We start from the raw sequence: 14,748 nt of genomic DNA, 5'->3' as shown, positions 1-14,748 counted from the left end.
TGCCAATGTACCAACTTCGGTTGACTATATTGGGAGTATATGGTCAGTAGCAGGGTATGAACAGCAATACCCCCGCATTTTTGTGGTATCTTGTGAATACGTTGTTCCGACAACGTATGTTAACGTCGTCTGTACGGCGGTAATTGTACAGATGCTGTTTCTATAGTGAACAGTAATGTTTGAGGACGCTTTCATGAGTGCTAGCATGAAAGGTTCATATATATTGTGGATTTTCTGTAGGTATGCTAACCTCGGTTAAATAGGTTAAGACGAATAAGGATATACGGCTAGCTATTATAGGGAGAGACGGATATATTGTGCCACCGAAACTAATCACGTAAGTCCAAACACGTTTGGCGATTATTTAAGTTGTGAGGACGTGTAGTACGTGCATGCATATTCCTTGATTGATTGTATGAATGGCATGGCTTGTTGCTTCAATGATATCTAAGGGTATGTTAGTAACCAGTATAGTGTGAAAAGGGTAATTGGATAGTTTTGAGGTTAATGTTTCTACCTTCTCATTTCATCCTCAAGATCTAGAACAATCCTTCGATTTTCAGATTTGGCTGTTATCAGGGTAGGTTATCTTGTTTCTGTTACCCTATAAGGATAGCTGTTGTCCAATCAATCTATCAATCTAACCCACATTTGGATCCACAGTCTTCTCAAAGTGTATGGTTGAAAACTTGTAATCTCACCATTTGAATCCTTGTTTCAAATGGCCGAGCTTCCAAGGTTCTTTTGGGATTCCGCAGGACACGCTCATACCAATGCTTTGCATTGGGAGGGTTTTCCTCGTCTTTTGTGGGAATCTCTTCAGGTGTTTGGCTATACCGAGCCTCCACCTTATGATGGAGTAGAGTATGAAGAAGAAGGTGTTCCCCGTTGTAGGGTGAAAATGACTGTTCCTCCACATCCTACCTTATCTCTGTGGCAGCCGATTGAAGTAAATATGATTGGTCATCGCCTTGCCGACACTTTTGAAGCAGCAGCTATAGAAGCTATCCACATCTTTTACGATCAGCATCCTGAGGAAATTGCAGGATATCCTATCGGCTTATTTCCTGCAATGGATTCTCGTGACCCAGAATGGACTTTCAGATTGACATACTGTGACCACTTACTGGGAACTCTAGCCGGAGAGACTTTACGTACCTCAGTCAGATTTATGAATGCACAGTATCATTACCAGACACTTCAGCAGCACGGTATTTATCACTTGACCAACATAGCCCAAAGGTACCGTAATCAAGTTGGTCGGTAGAATACACAGATTGAGGAACTTCAAGCTACTGTCACTGCTAGGGAAGAGGTTATTACTCAGCATGAAGAAACCATTCAGCATCGAGAGGAGCAAATTGTTGAGAGCGATACTCTCATTACCCAGCGTGACACTGTCATTGACTTTCTTCAAGAGCAAGTTCATGAGCTCAACATTAACCTTGGCCAAGCCATTGACCATATCAACATGCTTCATGAGCAACCAGTTCAGCCTGTTGTAGATGAGTTTGAGAGTGAAGAAGAAGAAGAAGACCCTGAAGAGGTCGAAGGAGTTTCTGAGATTGACTCTGAGCATGGAGATCCTGTGCTTAGTCCTCATCATTCCTCTTCCGGTAGTCAGTCATCTGTGGGCAACTTTGATGACTTTTAGTTTCGTTTGAGTTGACGGCATCCTAGATGTAGATAGTGTGGTAATGGAGTGAGTAGTTAGATGACTTGCGAGCCACTTGTTGTAGAATATGTGGCAAACCTATGTATGGTTTGGTTTGGAACCATGTGATGTAATATGGGACAAGTTTCAGTTGGCTATGTAAATCTGAGTTGCTGTTGGATGGTTAAGTTAACACTTGTGACTTGGATTTATTACCTTGCATTGTTCAAATAAAGCTATTTTGGTACTATATGATTTCTGAAATTAGAAGCAAGTATGGGTAAATGCTTATGGATGACTTCTATATTTCAGATGGTTGGCGCTACGCGCGGAACCCCGGAGGGATTCAGACCGGATCAAGCTAGTGGTTCACAACAACCACCTCCGCCGCCACCAAATCTAGCGGCAGTGATGGCCCGTCAGACCGAACTCCTGAACATGTTAGTGCAGGCTCAGCAACATCAGTTCCGTTCTCCTCAACATGCATGTGAAGAGTATTCCTTGGCTGGTTATCAGGATTTCTTCAGTACGCAGCCTCCGCTCTTTCATAAGACTGAAGAACCCCTGGATGCAGATGCATGGCTCTGTACAATCGAGTCCAAGTTTGCATTACTCCTGGTCCCGTGCTCCGAAGCAAACAAAACTCTCTTCGCAGCCCAACAGCTCCGTGGAAATGCTCGCCTTTGGTGGGACAACTACCATGCCATGCAACCAGATGGACATGTCATCAATTGGGAAGAATTCAAGGCAGCCTTTAGAGCACACCATATTCCGGAAGGACTCATTGAGCGGAAGCTCAATGAATTTTTGGCACTAACTCAAGGGAACCGCACTGTACTCCAATACGCGCAAGCTTTCAATCACTTGTGCCAGTATGCGGGCTATCATGCTGATACGGACACCAAGAAAAGAGATCGATTCCGTCGCGGACTAAACACCAAGCTGAAAGAGCGCTTAAATCTGGTCAGGGCCGATAATTTCAACGAATTGGTCAACATGGCCATTACCCAAGAGGACTGTATCTCAGCACATCGTGCTGAGAAGAGGCAGAAAGTGTCTACTGGACCCTCGAATGCACAACCTTCGAGGTATCGGTTAGTTCAAAACCCGGCTTCCCGAGCTCCACCTAGAAATGCTCCCGCAGGCAGATGGGTAGCTAGGCCTCCTCAGCAGCCCCGATTCAACAGGCCACTAGTGCCTCAATCTCAGCAGCAGCAGCGACCAGTCGGTCCAAGGCCGAATCCTCCACAGTTTAATCAAGGGAATAACATCAACCGATGTTTCAATTGCGGTAGTCCGGCACATTTTGTTAAAGACTGCCCCCAACCCAAGAGGACATTCCCTGGATAGACCTCCAATTTCAACTCCAACCCTAAGAATAAAGGCAGGAAGCAAGTTATGCAAGTTCGTCAAGGAAGGGTGAATTTCACCACTCTATCGGAACTTCCAGAAGGTGCACCAGTGATGACGGGTACATTCACTCTACACCATCACCCTGCTATTATACTTTTTGATTCTGGTGCAACCCATAGTTTTATCAGTACAAGGTTTGGGACCAAAATAGGTTTGGATTTCTACCCCACAAATGGAACCTATATGATAACAACCCCAGGAGGTAGAATTGCATCAAATCAAATCTGTAGGGATGTACCGATTCAGATGGGTAGCACTTTAATAAGAACAGCCTTAATTGCATTAAATCTAGAAGGGATGGATATTCTCCTAGGCATGGATTGGATGACCAGACATCGAGTATCTTTAGATATCTTTTCTCGAGAGGTGGAAATAAATTCTCCAGAATATGGACATACCATCCTACATCTTCCATCACAGGAACATATTAGTTCTTGTGTGTATACTACAGCAGGAATCAAGATAGAGGATATTCCTGTTGTATGTGAATACTTAGATGTTTTTCCAGATGAGTTACCCGGAATGCCACCGGATAGAGATGTTGAGTTTGTCATAGAGTTACAACCTGGCACGGCCCCCATCTCTAAGATACCTTATCGTATGCCACCCAATGAACTGGCCGAATTAAAACTTCAGCTTCAAGAACTCCTGGATAAGGGTTATATTCGCCCAAGTGCTTCACCTTGGGGATGCCCTGCCCTGTTTGTTAAGAAAAAGGATAATAGTCTCAGGCTATGTGTTGACTATCGTCCCCTCAATGCGGTTACTATTAAGAATAAGTATCCTCTTCCCCGCATTGATATCCTGTTCGATCAGTTAGCCGGAGCCAAGATATTTTCTAAGATTGATCTTCGCTCCGGGTATCATCAAATAAAGATTAGACCAAGTGATATTCCGAAAACCGCCTTCTCCACCAGATATGGACTCTATGAATATCTGGTTATATCCTTTGGTCTTACCAATGCACCGGCATATTTCATATATCTCATGAACTCTGTCTTCATGCCGGAACTTGATAAATTCATTGTGGTTTTTATCGACGATATTCTGATCTATTCCAAAACTCTAGAAGATCATGTTAAACATCTACATGCTGTTCTTCAACGTCTACGAGATCACCGTCTGTATGCCAAATTCTCTAAATGCGAATTCTGGCTTGATACCGTCAAATTTTTGGGTCATACCATCTCTAAGGATGGTATATCTGTCGATCCGAATAAGGTTCAAGAAGTGATGGATTGGAAACCCCCTACTTCGGTCCATCAGATCCGCAGTTTTCTCGGTCTTGCTGGTTATTACCGTCGTTTCATTCCAGATTTTTCCAGGATAGCCAAGCCCATGACAGAATTGTTGAAGAAAGGAGTTAAATTCTCCTGGAATGAGAATTGTGACGAAGCTTTCCACACTTTAAGAGCACATCTTACCACTGCTCCAGTTTTGGCTCAGCCAGACACATCCAGACCTTTTGATGTTTATTGCGATGCATCAGGCACCGGACTTGGATGTGTACTCATGCAGGATAATCGCGTGATTGCATATGCCTCTAGAGCCCTTCGAACACATGAGCAGAATTATCCTACTCATGATCTTGAGCTTGCAGCTGTTATACATGCACTTAAACTTTGGAGACATCATCTTATGGGTACTAAGTGCAATATTTACATAGATCATAAGAGTCTAAAGTATATCTTTACGCAAGCAGACTTGAACATAAGGCAGAGACATTGGTTGGAACTCATAAAGGATTATGATCTTGAAGTACACTACCATCCAGGCAAAGCCAATGTGGTTGCGGATGCACTTAGCCGCAAGTCACATTGTCATTGTTTATCGGTAGAAGTTTTCAACGACACCCTTTGCTGGGAAATTAGGAAGCTTAATCTAGAAATCGTTCCTCAAGGTAGTCTGAACCATATAGCAGTTAAGCCTATACTTCAGGATAGTATTGTGACGGCACAACAACACGATAAGGGAGTTAAAATGATCAAACAAAAATTAGCCCAAGGAGAAGAGAAGTATAAATGTTTCCAAGAAGATTCTGAAGGAATTCTATGGTTTAAGGAACGTATAGTTGTACCCAAGAACCATCAGCTTCGTAAGCAAATAATGGATGAAGCACATCTATCTAAATTTGCTATGCACCCTGGCAGTACAAAAATGTACCAAGATTTGAAACGGAATTTTTGGCGGACTCGTATGAGAAGAGAAATAGCAAAATACGTTTCTGAGTGTGATGTTTGCCAAAGAGTTAAGGCCAGTCATTTAAGGACTTCTGGTACACTACAGCCTTTGTCTGTTCCTTCTTGGAAATGGGAAGATATCAGTATGGACTTTATCGTAGGTTTACCCAATACTTCTCAAAGGCATGATTCTATTTGGGTGATTGTGGATAGGTTAACCAAGACCGCTCATTTTCTTCCAATACATACCACTTACACTGCTAGGAAGTATGCGGAAATATATCTAGACCAGATCGTTCGTCTCCATGGGATACCTAAGACGATCATCTCTGATCGTGGAGCACAATTTGTTGCCCGTTTCTGGGAACAGTTTCAACAAACTCTTGGAACCAAGTTAATTCGAAGCTCCGCATATCATCCACAGACAGATGGGCAAACAGAAAGAATCAACCAAATTCTAGAAGATATGCTTCAGGCTTGTGTAATCCAATACGATAAGCATTGGGATAAATGCTTAGCCTTGGCAGAATTCTCCTATAATAACAGTTATCAGGCAAGCATTAAAATGGCTCCTTTTGAAGCTTTATATGGTCACCAATGCAGAACTCCTTTGAATTGGTCTCAGATGGGTGAATGCGAAATTTTTGGACCTGATCTTGTTAATGAAGCAGAAGAAAAGGTAAAGATCATTCGGAATAATCTTAAAGCAGCTCAATCAAGACAAAAGAGCTACGCAGATAAAAGGAGGAAACCAATACAGTTTGAAGTAGGTAATTTTGTATACCTACGAGTATCTCCTACTCGAGGCATTCAACGATTTGGTATCAAAGGCAAACTCACTCCTCGCTATGTTGGCCCTTTTGAAATCCTTGAAATTTGTGGACCCGTAGCCTATCGACTTCAACTTCCTCCTCAGCTAGCAGCCATTCATAATGTCTTACATGTATCCCAGCTGAAGAAATGTATTCATGTTCCTACCGAAATCGTTGATACACAAAATATCGACATTGGGCCTGATCTTTCCTATAGAGAACTTCCAATCAGAATCTTAGATACCAGGGAAAGAAGTATTAGAAGAGCAACAGCCAAAATGTTTAAAATCCAGTGGAATCATCATACAGAAGAAGAAGCTACCTGGGAAACCGAAGACTATCTTCAGAGGAACTTCCCAGACTTTCTCAGGAATTCTTAGGTATCTATGCTCTTATCACCTCATTCCTGTAATCTCGGGATGAGATTCCTTTTTGGGGGGAAGGTTGTGACACCCTAGGTGTCAAATAGAGCAAACCAATAAAAATAATGTTTGGTGTGAGTGAAATTGTGTGGAATCTAGCAAAGTTGTGAAAATAAGGGTAATTGTGTAAATTCATGAAAGTATAAGTCCCTTTATGCAAATTAATTGAAGTATAAAGTAACTTTCCAAAAATTACTAAGGGTCAATTTGAAAAAGGTGAATGTCATCATGACCAGCCTTAAATGCTTGCAAATAAGCCCCAAAAGTTTATAAGATTTACATTACTAGGACAAAACTTATGTAAAGTTAATTTGAGTGCAAAATGGTGTAATAAAACTTTGTACTTTAGGTTTCTAAACTTGAGCCCTAAAGCAAAGTTATAGGATTTGAAAAGTTCTACAACTTCCATTTTGAGCATTTCCTCATTAGAGCTCTGGATCAGCAGGAAATTTCTGTTTACAGTGAAGTCCCTGAGGTTTTTGCAATTTCCAACGAAGTCCCTCGGACCTCCTCCTCTCTTCTTCCTCCTCCGGCAACTCCTCTGCTCCGCCCGCTGCACCCCTGCCGCCGGTGTTAGCGCCGCTTCCCGGCCATGTGCTCAGCCTCGGCCGCTCCCCGGCGCCACCTCCAGCTCCTAGCTACTCCATGCATCGCCCCCAACCCGAGCGCCGCTCTAGCTTCTCCTTTCTGGCCCTCTCGCACGCGTGCCATGCCGTCCCGCAGCTCTGCCACCGCCACCTCGCCGTCGCCATGGCATTGCCCATGCGCCCCCCCCCGCCTCATCTCTTCTGGTTCAAGAGCAGCACTGCTTCTCTCCCTTCCCATTCCATTCCTGTTTCTGCTCTGTGATTGCCCGGAACCCCGAGCACCACCGCCGCCATCCCCTCCAACTCCGCCCCCTCCTGTCCGCCGTGGGCAGCTCGCTCCAGTCCTCCCCGCACCACCACAACTCCCTAGAAAGCTTCCCCATACCTCACTGACGCTTACCAGTCACTTACCGAGGCCGGACCTCCACCGGAGCTACCTCGCCGCCATTCTCCCCTCCGCCGGTAAGCTTCTGTCACCGTCGAGCTTGTACCTCCGCCCCTCCTCCACCCAATTCAACTGCTCCAATAGTTTCCCCACATCCTCCTGCAGCTGTTGAGCCCAAGCTTCGCCCTCTTCCTCGCCGGGAACCTCCTCGCCGACGAGCACCCCTCCGCCGCCGCCTCGGCCACCGTGGGAAAGCCCCCTCCGGTCATTCCCTTCCCTTCCCAAGACCTCGAGCAGGTGCGCCTTGACCTCCTGGTGCTCGCTGACCACTTCTCCTCCGACCCCTCGCCGTCCCCTCGCCGGAATTTGGCCGGCAACCTCACTGCCTTCTTCCCCGACGAGCCAAGGGCATCCTTGTAAAGATTTTAAAAGTTTTAAGGGCGTCCTTGTAAATTTCCAGAACCCCCCCCAATTCAAAAGCAGTGAACTTAAAAAATTTGTAGAAAATTGTAGAAAATTCAGAAAAATGCCAAACTAGTTTTGTTGGAATCCTTAAGTTAAATTCCACTACTTTTGTATAGTAAGTCTAAGCTATATGTGTATATTTTCTGATGTAAATTAAATACTAGGAAATGAATGTTTTATTTGTATCTCATGTTATGTGCATGTGTTGTAGTTGATTTTTGGAACTTAGATTGTATGTGCTATGCATAGCTCTGTGTAAAAATCTTGAGTGCTTTAGTGCTCATTTGCTTAGAAATTTAAGTACCTTTGTTTTTATGTGGATAAAACACTTAGATTCTAATTAAGGGTGTTCCTGTTGATGTTTGAAATTAAAATTTATACCATAACTTCCTTTTTAAATGTGTAATCCATAGTAAAAATATTAGGATTAATAGTAGGTAATACTTCAAGTTATGAAATTTTGGGTTAATTACAAAGATAAGTCATTTATGCTAGTTTCTATTCATAGAAAATTATAAAAGTATTCTAAGGTGTTGTTTCTAAGTAGTGTAGCATAACTACAAATTTTCAAACCATGATCAGGTGTAAATAACTAAAATAAATAGTAATTAATTAGTAGATCCATATTGACTAATAACTTAGGGTTATTAAAGATAATTAGCTAGTCAAATAAATAAAACTTATTAAATGTGATTAATGTAATTTTCTAAAATAATCAACCATGCTACTTAAGGTAGTTAGCTAAATGTTTGGGGTAGATGACCCATTGCTTAATGTAGCTAAATAAATTATTTTAATACTCGATAAATGACTGCCCAGTGAGGGGCAACTGTGTTGTTTGCTAATATATGGTGTTAGGTTCTTTGGTTTGTAGCTTTGTCGTAGAATAGAATGACAATCTACGCATTTCCTTAACTGCATCTTTTTCATCACATGTAGACTCGACGTTTCTTGCCGACGGTGATTATCAGATCTTTCCAGAATCCGAAAAGGAAGTCTCTAAAGACGCCGGGATTATCGTCGGAGACTCAACTGAAGCCCCGAACCCGAGTTCGGAAGAAATTATTAACATTTCTGACCCCCGCCCCGCCAGTGAAGGCAAGCCCCGGACATAAACCCACTACTTTATTACACTGCAATCTACATTTATATATACTTGTGCATTAAGTTCTTAGGAATTGTCTGGAAACCCTAATTGCATTTTTTCTAGGACCGTTGTACTGAATATTAGAACCTGAGTCCGACTAGTGCTATGCTAATAGGACCGGTAGAAGTCGAGTGATTTCCTGTCACTCGCGCGATATAGGAATTGATTGATTACAATTCTGCAATCACTATAAGGATGACGGACGGGATTATGTGTAGTATCTAAGGATACCCCGTCTGTGTTGACGAATTTGGTTATGGTCGTAGTGTGTGGTAGTGGCAGTTAAGCGTTTGAAAGTACTAGCCAAATGCCACGAAATATGGTAAGCAGTAAGCCTAGTAACCAATCGGCCCGGCAAGTGGACTCGTCCCCCACCACTCGACTTTTATTTTATGTTTACACGCACCGACTGTGGGAGTACGTTTGGCAGCGCAGACGGGAATACGGTCATGTAGTCACGCTACAGACGTATGTCCTGCACATTGGATGTGCGTATGGTCCAACAGTCGCTTGTGGTGGCTTTGTTCCACGACCCGGAATGAAAGGCAAACGGTTGCTTCAGAACGACCTGTTGGTGCTCCAAGCGTGTGAGTTAGGTTTACCTTGCAAGGGTTGAAATTCGATTCAGAATCGTCCGTTTCTCATGAAGATTGAGACTGCTTAACTCTTTTGCCACATAGAGTACAAGAGTAATGTTGTTGATGAGAAATATTGGTGTATGTTTAAAAGATTCTACCTTGCTTGAGTAGTTACAGGTGCTTACCTAGAATGGCTAAAGGAACTAGAATCTGAAAGCTAAAATATGAAAGTAAGGATCTACTCTTTATCGCTTTTCAACTGAAACAAAACTTACCTCCTCATTAGAGCCTTCATGGTCTAGTTATGGGCTAAGTATACCCAAATTTCCGGGTAAGCCTTGCTGAGTATTAGAATACTCAGCCTTGCTATATGTTTTTATTTCAGGTAATATCTCTGAAGACCCTACTTACCCCATGCCTTGGCCTTATACTTTGCCTGATGGTTGGTCCGTGGAGTGGGACCCGTCCCTGGCCAACCCTGATCATAACGAGTGATGTCATGCCATGGCTTAGCATGACATCCCTACTGGCAACGTGTATAGTTATCGTACTTTGAATTTCCGCTGCTTGAACTTGAAAACTGGTTCGTAATAATGACACTTAGTTGGAACCTTTGTTGTTTCTGCAAACTTTGTAATAACTTTGCTAAGTGTGGAACTTTATACTACTTGTGGAAAATATGATGTAAAATATGATGGTGACTGTATCTCTAGACTCACCTTCGTGTGAGGTAACCTTATTTGATCCTGTATCGGTGGTTTATCAGGACGCTACCCGACATACCAAGGGATTATACCATTTGAAGTACGTTGGAGCCCTCTGGAGAGGACTCGTGTGCTTGAGCCGGTATAATTTCGGTTGGTTCTGCCGCAGAAACTTTAGCTTGTAATGGTCTTACTGAAAGGGAAAGAAGGGAGTGCATTGATGGGGTATAGCTCGGTCCTCTTGAGGCGTAGATATAATCCTGGGTAAGGCATCTTCCTTATTAGGGAGGGTTATGACCACTGTGGCCTGAAATCTTAGTAGACCGTTGCAAGTTAGGGAATCTTTGTAAAGGCCTCGTAGTGAATCCCTGTCACTCAACTTGGAAGTGTTTAAGGGCCTTGCAAACCCGAGCATCAAGGGAAAGACGAGTTGTGGGTAAAGTGTACAACCTCTGCAGAGTGAAAACTGATATATCAGCCGTGCTCACGGTTAAGAGCGGCTTGAACCCTCACATGATAATTGAAATTAAAAATGATCTAAATTTATATTCTTCATTTATTGTTTTTATCTTATTTCTTTTATTTATTTAAGGGTTGATATATACTTACATTTAGTTTAATGCTTGCTTAATAAAACTTGATCAACTAAAAATGCTTATCGCAGGCAAACCATGTTAGCTTTTCCTTGATTACAGCCTTGCATGTCATATAATTTACTCCACTTGCTGAGTACCAACCATAAGTATCTCACGCTTGCTTCATTAAAACCAATGCTGCTCAGAACAAGATAATTGTTCGGAGTTCCTCGAAGATTTTGAAGAATACTAGGCATATGTCTCCCAATCATCTGTCTGTGAAGTTGAAGTCTGCTGCTAGTTATTAACATTTATTTATTTGCTTAAGATTAAGACTTTCGGTCATGTAATAAAGTACTATAATACTCTATTTCGTTAATGCATTGTTTCAGGTATACACTTGTGACGTCTATCATATGTGTGGAATTTGATCCTGGCACACATATGAGATGCATTTAGTTCCCTTCTCAAAACCGGGTGTGACAGAAGTGGTATCAGAGCAGTGTTGACTATAGGACGTTAGCCTCTTTAGTAATGGTCAAATTTTAAGGCTTATTCTTGCTTAGTAACCTAGCTTCTGTTTGCTTGCTTTTGAAAACTACTTATTTCTTGAATATATCACTATTATCTCATCCTTAGCTTCATGCTTGCCTCTCAAGTATGTTGGTGTTTACCAAACTCATTCTTGCTTTAAGGTCACCTATAGCATTTTCTAAATATCCTCATCATCCTTAGGAAGTGCTCGACCAGGAGGAGCCCGAGCAGCTAGAGCCAGAGTTCATGATAGCCGAAGATGACGATGACGACTACTACGGCTACCATGAAGGAGGCTGGGTGGATATTGACACTGAGGTTGAATCAAAGAATGAGGTTGAGGATCAAATTAGTCTTGAATCTTCTGTCCTTGTCTTCCAATAGATTTGAAAAACAAGTCGATGATGACACATGTCCTGCAGCCCCCGAGCCTTGAATCCAAATACCAAGATTTGGGAAAAAGGATCCAATAGGTCATGGCATGCATTGTATAAAAAGTTAAGAATTTGAATTGACGGTTAAAATAGGCATATTGGTTTAAAAATTTGAAAACCCCTTTGAAAAACATGTCCTATCCAAACCCGCGCACATGTTGCTTCAACACTTTTGGTTCTGACTTTCTGAGGATGCTAGCTTATAGCTTGACGCCCTCTCCGAAGGCTCGTTTTTGCTCAAGGATCTGACTAAAGGGAAGGAAATCTTGGATCATATCCGAGAAACTACTCCCATGATCGATCTGCATAATGATGCCCTGTTAGGAGGAGAGTGCATTGAGCAACCCAGGATTATCATCAGTAGAATTTGAGCTTTCATCTCAAATTTATCTAAAATTCTGCTGAAGGTACATCTCCTGAATAGCGAGGATCTTGGGGAAATAGAACCTCGTGCGAATCCTAACCCAGATTCCCTTATGGTGTTTTCTTCTGAACTTTCCTCAAGACCATGTCTCGAGAGAGGTTAATGAAGGAGTGGATGGAAAAAAGAGGTTCATTCTTAATGACTTGTTTGTTTCAACCACAATTTCCCAGAAGAGGTACTGAAAGAAAGCCCATCATGTTCCCATGTCGAGGTAACATCCGAGGTGTTTCATATACACCAAGGAATATGCCTTCACATTGACGTCCATATCATAGTCCGTCGAGCTCATCTTTTTGGTCAAGGGATCATAGGGGCCTTGCCAATTGAATCGAGTGAACCAAACTCACACCCTTATCCTCAATTATCGATTGATACTAATCAAATCAAGTGATTCAACACTCAAATCTTGCTTCCTTGATTTTGATTGATGCCCAATAGATGTTATAATCACACTCCATTTCATTTGGACTTCTATTGGAAGCTTAGGATAAATTGCCTTACCACCGCATTCATCTTTGATGAAAGGCGTGGTTTTCCACCTAAGGAGGGGATGAATTGAAAAAAACTCATTTCCCTCTTGACCCTAACTCGAAATAGTTCCTTTGGCCCATAGAATTACACATCCTCTTTCACTATGGGGCATTGAACATTCTTGAGTTGCTCTATCCGGAGATCAAGCCACTCACTCCATGAGCATGAAGTTCCATTCTGATTCATCACAAGGTTCATGCTCATCCTAGATAACTCAGAGTTCTATCTATCGTTGTGCCAAGGCACTATGAGTCGTGCGATCATTTCAGAGTTCCCCATCATAGACGCCCTTTTGGATGGTTGTATTTGATTCTGCTTATCATAATATCTATGCAGGGCTCGTAGTTGTATTTGTGCACTAACCTTGCAGCTTGAACGACGATAAATCAACAAATGGTGGTGAAGCCGGGAACTACATCACCATTGATAGCTGCATGAGGAATACCCCATGGTCGAGCTTGTGACCATAAACAAAGCACTGACAGGAGATAGCCCGGATTATCTTAAAAAGACAAATAAATATATTTATAAAAAAACTTTCTCCCAAACAATAAAGGCAAGAACATGTTTTAAGGATAGTATGCACCTTCGGGTATTCTTGGTCTTGACCATTTCAGGTTAAGATTAAGAAGAGCAGGGGACATACGACGCGCGAGAAACATGGGAGCTGCATCAATTGTACGCTTGGTCCTCTTTGGTGATGGAGAACACACTCTGAAGGAGACACCGACACCACACACTTTACTCTTGGTGCCCTGACACACAACCATACAAGTGTGGGGGAAATCGGTGAGTCTTTCACTGCAAGTTCTGTTCGTACCAAGGAGTATCATTGCTGAAAGGTGTCAACTCTGGCTTGCTTATGAAAAAAGAGAGAGAAAAGAATAGAGAGATGAAAAAAGGAGAAGAATAAAAAAGGGAAAAGAAAAAGAAGAAACAAAGAAAAAGAAAAAAAGAAAGATAGAGAAAAAAAGAAGAAGGAAATAATGAGAAGAGAGCCAGCGAGTTTCACACGGATCAAAGACCACCACATGTGAGCATGCCACCATTGCAGTAATTTCAAGACATACACCCTATCTGCTGGCGATAAGTACATTCAGCGATGCGAAGGTAAGATTCACCAATCTCTTACTCATAATTATCTCCATTTGAACGGAGCTTTATCATGCAAAATCTTGCTTCCTTGGTTTATGTTTGTATGCTCTGGTTAGATGTATTCAGTCAGTACATCCATAGGCTTTTTAAATTAAGCGTAGTGCTTAGGTTAAATAGCCTTCTTTAATCAAATTTGGCATGGTGTCAAACCTTGATTAAAGAACTTTGGAGTTATTACTTTCATAAACTATGGATGCATATCTTTTATGGACTAACCCTTGAAGGAAATGTGGCAAAACCGCTTGAATTATTCTGGCTCAAGTGTGCTAATCTTCGTTTAGGCAGGCAATAGAAGCTCAGTGCACTTCAAACGGAATAACTCATTGGTCTATCAGGTCACCGCCCCATTCAACCACGGTTACATAGGATCGATGTAGGTTTACCTCGCACGAAGACGAGTCCAGCCTTACAACAGCTCACAACTTTTACACCACAGGATAATTAAGCATTATTACACAAAGGATTTGTTTCATCCTAGCTAATAAAAATTTATACAAATATTATTCGAAACTTCAAGTTTATCAGAATTCAGAGTTAGCAGCGGAATAACAACAACACGACTACATACGTCGTAGAGGTAAGCACCATACTTAGTCCAAAGCATAGCGTTACTCCGAAGGGTCATTGTCTGGTTGAGCCAAAACTGGAGCAGTAGTGAGATGTGGTCTTAGGGTGTGGAATGCTTCTTCGTATTTCTCATTCTAGGAGAATTTAACTCCCTTCTTTAGTAATTCTGTCATGGGCTTGG

Source organism: Panicum hallii, chromosome 8 (assembly GCF_002211085.1).
Source record: "Panicum hallii strain FIL2 chromosome 8, PHallii_v3.1, whole genome shotgun sequence".
Taxonomy (NCBI): domain Eukaryota; kingdom Viridiplantae; phylum Streptophyta; class Magnoliopsida; order Poales; family Poaceae; genus Panicum; species Panicum hallii.
Note: the sequence above shows the minus strand (reverse complement) of the source record.